Here is a 9,524-nt window from a genome sequence, read left to right as displayed (position 1 = left end):
GTGTTGGGCTGCTGAGCACGAGGTCGCGGGATCGAATCCCGGCCACGGCGGCCGCATTTCGATGGGGGCGAAATGCGAAAAACACCCGTGTACTTAGATTTAGGTGCACGTTAAAGAACCCCAGGTGGTCCAAATTTCCGGAGTCCCCCACTACGGCGTGCCTCATAATCAGATCGTGGTTTTGGCACGTAAAACCCCATAATTTCATACAAGCGCCGACTCAACTAGAAGTTTATTCTTGAGGACAGGTTGTAAACACATTGGAACTTGACAAAGATGAGAAACCATGTATGCGTGGCCTTTGTGATAAAACAAAATTGTGTTTTCTGCTGTAAGGGGTAGAACGAGCAATTGTTTCATCACAATGACCAGAACACAAGAGAAATATTGGAAGCCTTATTTGTTGATTGCAAAGAAGACAAACGCATAAGCTATCTGTTGCTCTTAATGGGAAAGAGTTGGGATTTTTAAAAGAGCTCTCCTTGTTTGGTGGTATCACTTATAGGACATCTTTCACTTTTTTACCTGCATATTTACAATACAAAACACGTCTTTCGTTCCTTTTTTTGTCGCACTGGGCTGTCTGCCACGCATGCATGGTTATTTCTTTGTCAAGTTGGCCAGTGTGCTTAATATCTTTGTCGTCACGAACAAACTTCTAGTTGAGTCAGCATTAGTGTGTGTTCCTACCTTATTTCACCGTTCTCATCTTTGTTTGAGCTGTTTGTAAAGTATGTACACACACAAAATTACCGAAGTATCCGTAAAATTGAGATACATAAAGGTATTTGCACTATTCATTTCTGCAAGAATGGTATAGCTTCTCATCTTGTTTGTTCTTAAGGTTGTTGTACAGTTTTTGTAATATATAGCTTGGAAAGACGTTTTCTATCAGATTAAATATACAAGAATGTCGCTTTCGGTATCTTTTTCAACATGGGTAGTGCAGCTCCTTCCGTCTTTCAGTTACTGTTTTGTTGCAACTTTTATATATTTTATGCAGCAAAATGCTGGTGGAATTATATATTTATGTGCGCAAGTGTGGTAAATGGTGTTTTGTATGTGCATTTATTTGCGTTTTAGGAGCGAAGCTCCTTATAGCGGCGCCCGTTCCGTCCCCGTCGTAGTAGTAGTAGTGTGTAACCAGTCTGAGAAAAATGAGAAAAAAAAATTCCGAAGTTGTGTCCGTAGCGCGGAATCGAACCAGGGACCACTCGCTTCCGAGCGCGCGGCGTTAGCCCACTACGCCACGAAGCGCACATAGACACACGCACCACGATGGCAATAAATACCCAACATTAACGAAAGGCCGCGTTTCTAGCGCGTTGCGGCCCGTGTAAGAAGCTGGTGTAAGACGCTGTGGCCTCTCCGCCTTACCTTCAACGCGTTTCGAACGCGCTGCCCAAGGCGGTGGCAAGTCAAGTTCAAGTCGAGGAGCGTTTATGAATACGGGGGGTATACTCTCTCAGCAGTCATGTGATGGCGTCGGCAAACGCGGTGCACGTTCTGGCATGTGTAAATGGCTGCCTAAGACGCTGTGGTCGCTCCCCCTTACTAGAGAGTACTGCACGTTTCTAACGCGTTTTTGCTAGCGTCCCCTTAAGCGGGAGATCCGATGATTCCCTCCGGAGCTTCGCCCACTCATCATCATTCAACCCGTGGATATGCTGTGATTTTTTTTCACTAGCTCTCCAATATGGCTGTACAGTTATTGAAATCTTTTCTCATGCTTTATAATGAGTTGTTCTGGGCTCTTTGATGATGCAGGTGACCATTTATTTCACTGTTGGGAATTGCCTTAGCTGTGTGTCACTCCAGTTGTCTGTGTATTTTATGTCACTTTATTATATCATTGAAAGTATTAGCCTTGCATTAGCTTTTTATTGATCGAGGTACCAGTTAGTTGCTGTGTAGGGTTAAGAAGGCCCAAAGAAATGATTTCATTAGCTTTGTTCAAGTCCAGAAAAAAATTCACTGATGAGCTCACTAAATTAGAAAATGCCACCAGTAAGCTCTTCCGTACCCAAAAGTAACACAAGAAATTAAATACTGTGCACACTCTAGAGGAAAACAGCGCGAAAGAGCACGACAAGAAGACAAGAAGGGAGACACACACCAGCGCTTCTTGTCCCTTCTTGTCTTCTTGTCGTGTTTTTTGCGCTGTTTCCCTCTCGATTATGTACCGACTAGCCCAAGCCTCTACTGTCTTGAAATACTGTGAAGTTCTTGACTTATGTCGGGGGGGGGGGGGGGAGGTAAGCTGCTTTTAGAGCAGAAATGTTTTAGAAGTTTACCTCTGAAAAACACGATTCAGGTGTTTTGTATATATATACATGAAGTCATTTGTTTCCAGTTTACTTGTTATTTTGCCTACTCACAGGCAGCCGTAAACCCTTCTTTGAGTGTTTACTGGGTGTGTGAAGCATTTTACTGGAAGGTATCCAGTGGTCTTCGTTTTTGTATTTATGCATGCAAGCCAAGAGTTCATGTGTTAAAAGTTGGTTACAAGGGTATGCTTAAGGTCTCCCTTTGAGTCACTTGACTGTTGTTTTTACAAAATATTTTTTTTCTGCTGTAATTGTGAAATATAATTTTTTTCTGCTGTAATAAACTTCAAGTTGAGTGAGCATTCGTGTGTGTTCTAGCTGCTGTTTGTCAAGTCTGTACATACACCAAATTGCCAAAGTGCTCGTAAAATTGTGACACATAAGGCTATTTGCATTGTTTATTCCTCCAAGAAGGCTATAGGTTTCCATCTTCCGTTTGTTTTTAACATTGCTGTACAGTCAACCACAAAAGTTTGCGGACCACGCGAGCGCGTGGCCAAGAGCCTCTTCGCGACACTTCCGCTACGTCACCAGCGATCGACAGCAGCGCTACGTTGAAGACGCATCCCTCCTTAAATCTATGGCCTGTCTATTTTCGCACTGTGCGCAAATATTTTCTACCTATCTCTTTCAACGTGACGCGCTCTTTGTTAGCCAGGGCTACTTGCTTATATTTTGAGAGCAGAATATCAGTACAAGTAATCAGACAGCGTATTCTTCGGCTGTTATCAGTTCTATTTTCGCGTAGCCACGCAGTTTTTTTTTTTTTCGTGAGTGCGTGAGTGAGCGGTGAGGCAGCCATGGGACACAGATGCTTAGTCAGTAGGCAGAAGTTTTCCGTTCCTCCCCCATCGCTAAGTGACAGTAGCGGCCGGGATTTGATCGCCTGCGCCCAGGTTTTGCTGCGCAAAGCCCGAACCACCGCGCTGCTATAGTGGTTACATTTAGAAAAATAAGAAATAATCGGGTGCGATGACTCTTTTTATAACCCTTTGCGACACGGCGTCCTCGTTTGGGGACTCGAACTTCGGAGGCGCGTCCCACGCCACGTGTTTCTTCAAATGACCTAAAACTCAGTGTGCACATTCGTGTCCGCTTCCTGATGGGACAACTAGCGGTCAGTTAACTTCATTGTCCTGCGTATTGCTGCAGATGATCACTTTGATGGAGACACTACCATGTTATACAATCGTTCGACGTGCCGCGTTCCAAGACCAACGTCAAGAGTATTTTTCTCCGGTCGACACGAATACAACCGAAAAAGCAAGTGTGCATGCGTTTCGGGCCTAATAGTTGATTCGTCTTATGCAAGCATTGAAGCTGACGGATTTCAGAATAATTAGATAATGAGTTATACGCTAATTAATTTTTTTACTGAAACTCGCACAAAACAGCACATTGCTTCGTCTTCTTTCTTGGAATGTAATAGTGAGCGTCTTGAAATGATGCCATGCGCATTTGACGCATTTGCAGACAGTGCATCATAATTCGTGTCTGAAGGGGATGAATTTATTCACAAGACATTTACAGAAGTGTCATGAAACATAGGTCTCTCAATGATCTAGTAGGAAGTGAAATGTCCGCCGTTTTCTAGCACCTTATTGATGCGTGTGGGCATCGACTCGTACAAAGATTCAGTAATCTCCGGTCGACCGCGCAGGCTTTCCCATTCTTGTGCGATCGCTTGCCACAGCGTATCGGCCGTGCGGCCGCGGTTGGCTCGTGTGGACAGCCGTTTTTTCAACATGCCCCAGACATTTTCTATGGGATTCAAGTCGGCGCCACATGGAGGCCACTCAAGCTGGCAAACAGCATGTTCTTCTTGCAATGACTGGACGATACGTGCTTTATGGATCGGGCTGCGGTCGTGTTGAAAAAAATAGCAGCCGTCGCTGAAGGGACCGTCCAGCGCATACGGAACGAGGTGTCTGTGATGACGTCGCAGTACCGTCACGCAGTGAAGGGCCCTTCCAGACGCACAAGGGGACCAAGGCCATCTTTGCTGATTGTTCCCCACACGCTCACGGAACACCGTCGACTGGATAGAACACTCTGTGTGTAATTAGGCAGATATCTGCAAGAAATAGCATACAATTGGGTTCCAGCGGCGCGTCTAAAAATGTTGTGATTCCTCTTGCGTATGAACTTTATAATGCTGTTATAGAGTTGCAATAGAAAACGTGCAAACATCATTAGATAGTACTGAAAGACCCACTGGCAGCTTTTAATTAGCTTCAGAGTAAGTAGTACTATGAAACAATCGTAAATGTTTTCAACATAATACCACTACAGAAAAATCTCGTAATGTCCAAAAGCTGTTGTGATGCAGAATTAGCTTCGTGAATTAACTGCCAATACACTGTAAACACACCTGCAGTTTAGTGGACGCCAAACCCGCTTCCGTTGGTCCCAGCGCGTGGAAAAAGTTGACTCGTCGCTAAAGATGACATCGACCCATTTCTCTGTTGTCCAATATTTCATTGCTGTAGCGAACATGAGTCGTTCTTGTAGCTGGCTGTCTGAGAGGCAGGGCTTCTGTGCTGCTACGAAAGACTGCAGGCCAAGCTCACTCAGCCTTCTTCTTACAGTCTCAGACGATACCGTGAGCGAGAGCGCTTCTCGGATATCCTCTGCACTTTGAAAAGGATCAGCCACGATGGCGGCCGTAATCAGGCGGTCCTCTTCCTCAGTCGTGGCCCTTGGACGCCCACTGCGCTCCATATCTGTGAATCTGTCATCGTCGCGGAAAGCTTGAATAATCCTATTCACGGCAGTCCGGCTCCTGTTGGTTCGGCGGCAGATTTCGCGCTGAGGTATTCCCTCTATAAATAAACGCACAATGTGCCTTCTTTCGTCAAGTGGAACACGCAGCGGCATCTTTTCAAATAGGCAATCACCACGTGGCCTGAAGCAAGTCTACTACGTTTTCAGCGACTGATGCGAAGATGCGCCTATGTGTGAAAGAAAATTTTCTATGCATCCGCTTTTTCTTTATTTTTGATGACAGTGAAACACCTCCCTACCCTTTCTCTCAAGACGCAGAAGCAGCAACACTCATTGGACCAAGATGCTGCCAACCAAAGTGCGCCAGTAAACGTCGCGTAAAAAATCGTCGCAGCGCTTCGTGAAACTTATCTACCCACTGGCAGACCAGTCGACAAAGGTTGCAGTGATTGCTCCGATACTGCTATCAAGCCAGATATGTGGCGGTCTTATCGCAGACAGCGCTCTGCGTCAACACAACGAACTAACAATGTCATGCACGGGAATAAAAAATTAACAGGCAGGCGAGTACCAAGAGGGCTCATATCCGGGAGAGCGCCCCTGTCGCCGCTAGGTGGCGTACCGCTAGGTGGCGCGGATAGGCAGTCTGGCACGCGCTCGCGTGGTCCGCAAACTTTTGTGGTTGACTGTACATCTTTGTAGTTCAAGTCCAAGGAGTCCCTTAGGTAGCCAATAAGAGTGATAACTTTGTAAAATTTATCAACTTCATCCATCATCGTCATAGTTTTAAATCCACTAAGTTCTACTTTTCAGTTCTCATGACCCTGCTTTGTGCTGTGCTGTACAGGTACAGGAAGCTTTTTTTATGCTGTAAGTGCAGGTGGTGTTTTATATCTTACAGAAAAAATTGTTGCGAGTTTAACTAGGCATGTGTACGCTTTTGTTACATTTTTTTCAGCATGTGTGCTATAGTTCTGCTCCCTTACACTTAATAACACTGTTGGCACTAGCGTATGTCTTCAGGTTTTACACAGTTGTGCCTTATATACTGTAATAATGTGTTCTGTGTACGCTATAATACATATTAGGGTACATGAAATATGTCAATCATTCCTTTGCTTCCGTTCGGATTAGGGAAAGTTAATGTGAAGAGGCACCGGGGCATGCAAGTGCAAATAGCAAAGCAATTTCAAAATTAAGTGCACTTAAATACCACAAGCCCAACAAAATATTAATGATATTTCAGTGGCAATTTTGGAAATATCAATGCCATCTCAACAGGCGCACAATGTACTTTTCAATGCTGTGTCAATAATCACTCCACAAATGGTCAACAGAACAATCACAACAGCATTTCAAGACTGTATCAATGGAAACCCAACAGAAATTCAAAAGAAATTACACAATGATATGTCCAAGCACATTGTGTTTTCTATACTAACTCAACAACTATTCAACATTGGCTTGCCCAATTGTGTTTCAATAAAATTTCAGTGGCGAATATTCAACAGCCCTCAACACTTTCCTCAATGATATCCCAACAAACTCCCAATAAATTCTCAATAAGGCATTGAACATTGACCAATGATATTTCAATGCATTCTTAACAGACATTTTTGTAAGTGATATACCTCAAGATAACCACCAACTTGGTAATCAAAATCTGGCAGCAACCTATGAATATTAATTAGTAAAGCTTCAACGGTACTGTATAAATCTAGGAAGAGTGTTTGCTTCCTCCTTGGAGCACCAAATCCACAAGCTGGTGGGACCAGCTTAATTCCTACGCAAACTTGTCTTCTTCAGCTGCCGCCGTCGTTGTTTTTCCTCTTCTATCAGAAATGTAACGCCATAGACGCGTCTACTTGGTGATTAGACTATATGTACGTGGTATATACATTGATAGCTATTTACAATGGGCGTTATGCAATAAATCGACACAGCCGATAGTGCACAGTACCGCTCGTGCATCCAGAACATCCGTTTACGTTGGGACCGGGGACTCAACACGGCAAAGCCGAAAATGAAAAGCCCCTTTCCCGCGTCCGCAATTCTCGTGAGGTGTCGGGAGCCCGGTTTTAACCCATCTGTTGCTCCTCCCAAACCCCTTCAAGGGCAATCACAACACACCAATGACCTGATTGGGTCAACTGGGATGCCACTTACTGATGACCTTTCTCTCGGCGTTTCCCAGAAAACCGAGAGAGGGAGAGAGAAATAGAGCAATGAATAACAAATCAACAAACAATGCAAAAACCGTTCCTTCCTGCGGCCTGTTAATCGCTCCCGGCGTTTCTGAGAATGCTGACGGAGAAAATAAAACAACCCAGCCGCACCATTTTCGCACCTTCGTTAAAATGTTGTGTGCTGCAGTGAACTGCACGGCCACTGAAGAGCGCCCGTCGATACACAATGATGCCCTGCTCGTGATTCGTCTCCAGCGGGCCCGTAATTCTCTAAGTGCAATGACGGACTGCGCTTCCAATGCAAGAGTCCATGAGTCAGATTACACGATACCTCGGGCTCGGAAGTGACACTCACGGCCACCGACGTATGCTCTTCCACACTCTAATGATGACTTGCACGCGCTCCGTCTTCAGCGGTCCGTCTTCTTCAACGCCCCCCGCCCCTCGCCCCCTCGCCGCGCGTCTTCATACCGCCCGTGAGGCGGAATTTGATGGACACCAGGGCACTAAGGCCCGTTCTCTGCAACCGAACAGCACCTCCTGACTCACCAATCAGGAACCTGCTGGTTTCGCCTCATACAAAGATTGAAAACGGTGAGTTTCCACACTTATGTGGCGAAGGTGATTTTAAGTCTACCCCACCACGTCCCCCCACTGCTGTTTTTCAACATCCTTTATGCTCACCAAAGAGAGAGCGCCTGAAATCACATCATCTCATCCCATGCATTAGGTAAGTACCGTAAACTTTGCTGTACATAGTAGTTTGTCATATCTGCAAGGAAAGTGGCCACGCAATAGGCGAACCATTTTTATAATGTACCTATTGCAGTCAGGGTTGCTCCTTCATAAATTACCATGCCGCAGACTTGGGCACAACGAAAACGCGCTCAGATTGTGCTCGCGCTGACTTTCTACAAAATTGTGGACATCATGCTGGCAGCTCGGTGATAACCTTGCCATGATTCCTGCATTCTAAAGCTTTCCCTACTGCTTCAGCCAGAACAGTGCTTTCTGTGGAATGGTTCATGCTGCTGGTGTGTTGATCGCTGACTTCCGCATCAGTTACTGCCACGGCGTGACTTTCAGGTGGAACAGACAAATGAGGGCACCTTATCACGAGAGTCAGTTCGGTTCGAAATTATATGCAGTTCTTGTGGAGAGTTGTTTGCAAAAGCCTGAGCCAGGAATATCTCGCCTCCAACAAAAAAGAAGATATATATATATATATATATATATATATATAGCACATACACTTAAAGTCTTCGTTACATTAGTGTTTATATGTTAGCATGTCTGGTACACTCATTACCACTGTGCCTTTTGTCCAACATGTAGAATTCCACTTCCTTCAACGTCGTAGCATAACAATACTATGATACATTCACCTTGTCCCTTACGGACAGGCAATCCCAATATCGGTAACAACGCACTAACGTTAAATCAATTTAGTCATGATTTTCCGAAGTTAGCTGGCACTCTTATCGATTTCCGCGCATCCTAGATGTTCCACCTTTTGTCAGGTGATAAGGTCTGGATGCATACACACTTACGATAGTTGGCACAGACAATTATCACTTCCCCATTGCAGGCGAGAATTCTTAAGCTTTTGTTACAAGCAATTTGTTGAATGACGGTAAGTAAGCAGTGTCCTACATGTAAGACACGAGGAAGAGATGGGTTACATTGTTTTAGAAGTGAGCTTCGGCGGTGGCATTACCTTTGAGCTTCTTTGATCGTCCGAGAAGCCAGCAGTCTTTGAGTCACAACTTGGTCCATGCATATCCTGTATGCTTGCAAACCAAATGAGCCAAAAAATGCGGCCCATATGGTTTCATCACTTGTGAAGTCAATGCTGTAACTGTGGAAAAAAATATTTGCCTATATAACAAATTATTTGCCCTGTCGTACAAATGCGGTCGTTATGTTCCAGGTATCATAGCACAGGCTGCGTAACACAAATGTTAAAAAATTTTTGTCTATATCTACTGGACATAAATAAAGACATGTATTGAATAAAAATCATGATTCAGATAATCAAAGGTGAAATAAAAATGAATAAACGGTTATACATACACTCCACAGGAAGATGGAATCCACGAAAAACTTCAGCCATTTAATACCCGTAGTGACACATTTGAATTTTCATCTTTTTCAATGTGCAATTGAAATACCAAACCACTTTCCCAGGTCCTTGTTGCCTGAGATGAGGTCATAGCTTTTGAGCACGCTGTGGACTTGAATTATCCAGAATGTTAGGATTACTTTTTTTTAACGTATTCACTTTTTT

The sequence above is a fragment of the Dermacentor silvarum genome, chromosome 8 (genome assembly GCF_013339745.2).
Source record: "Dermacentor silvarum isolate Dsil-2018 chromosome 8, BIME_Dsil_1.4, whole genome shotgun sequence".
NCBI lineage: Eukaryota > Metazoa > Arthropoda > Arachnida > Ixodida > Ixodidae > Dermacentor > Dermacentor silvarum.
The sequence above is the reverse complement of the archived record's forward strand: the minus strand, read 5'-3'. Positions refer to the sequence as shown.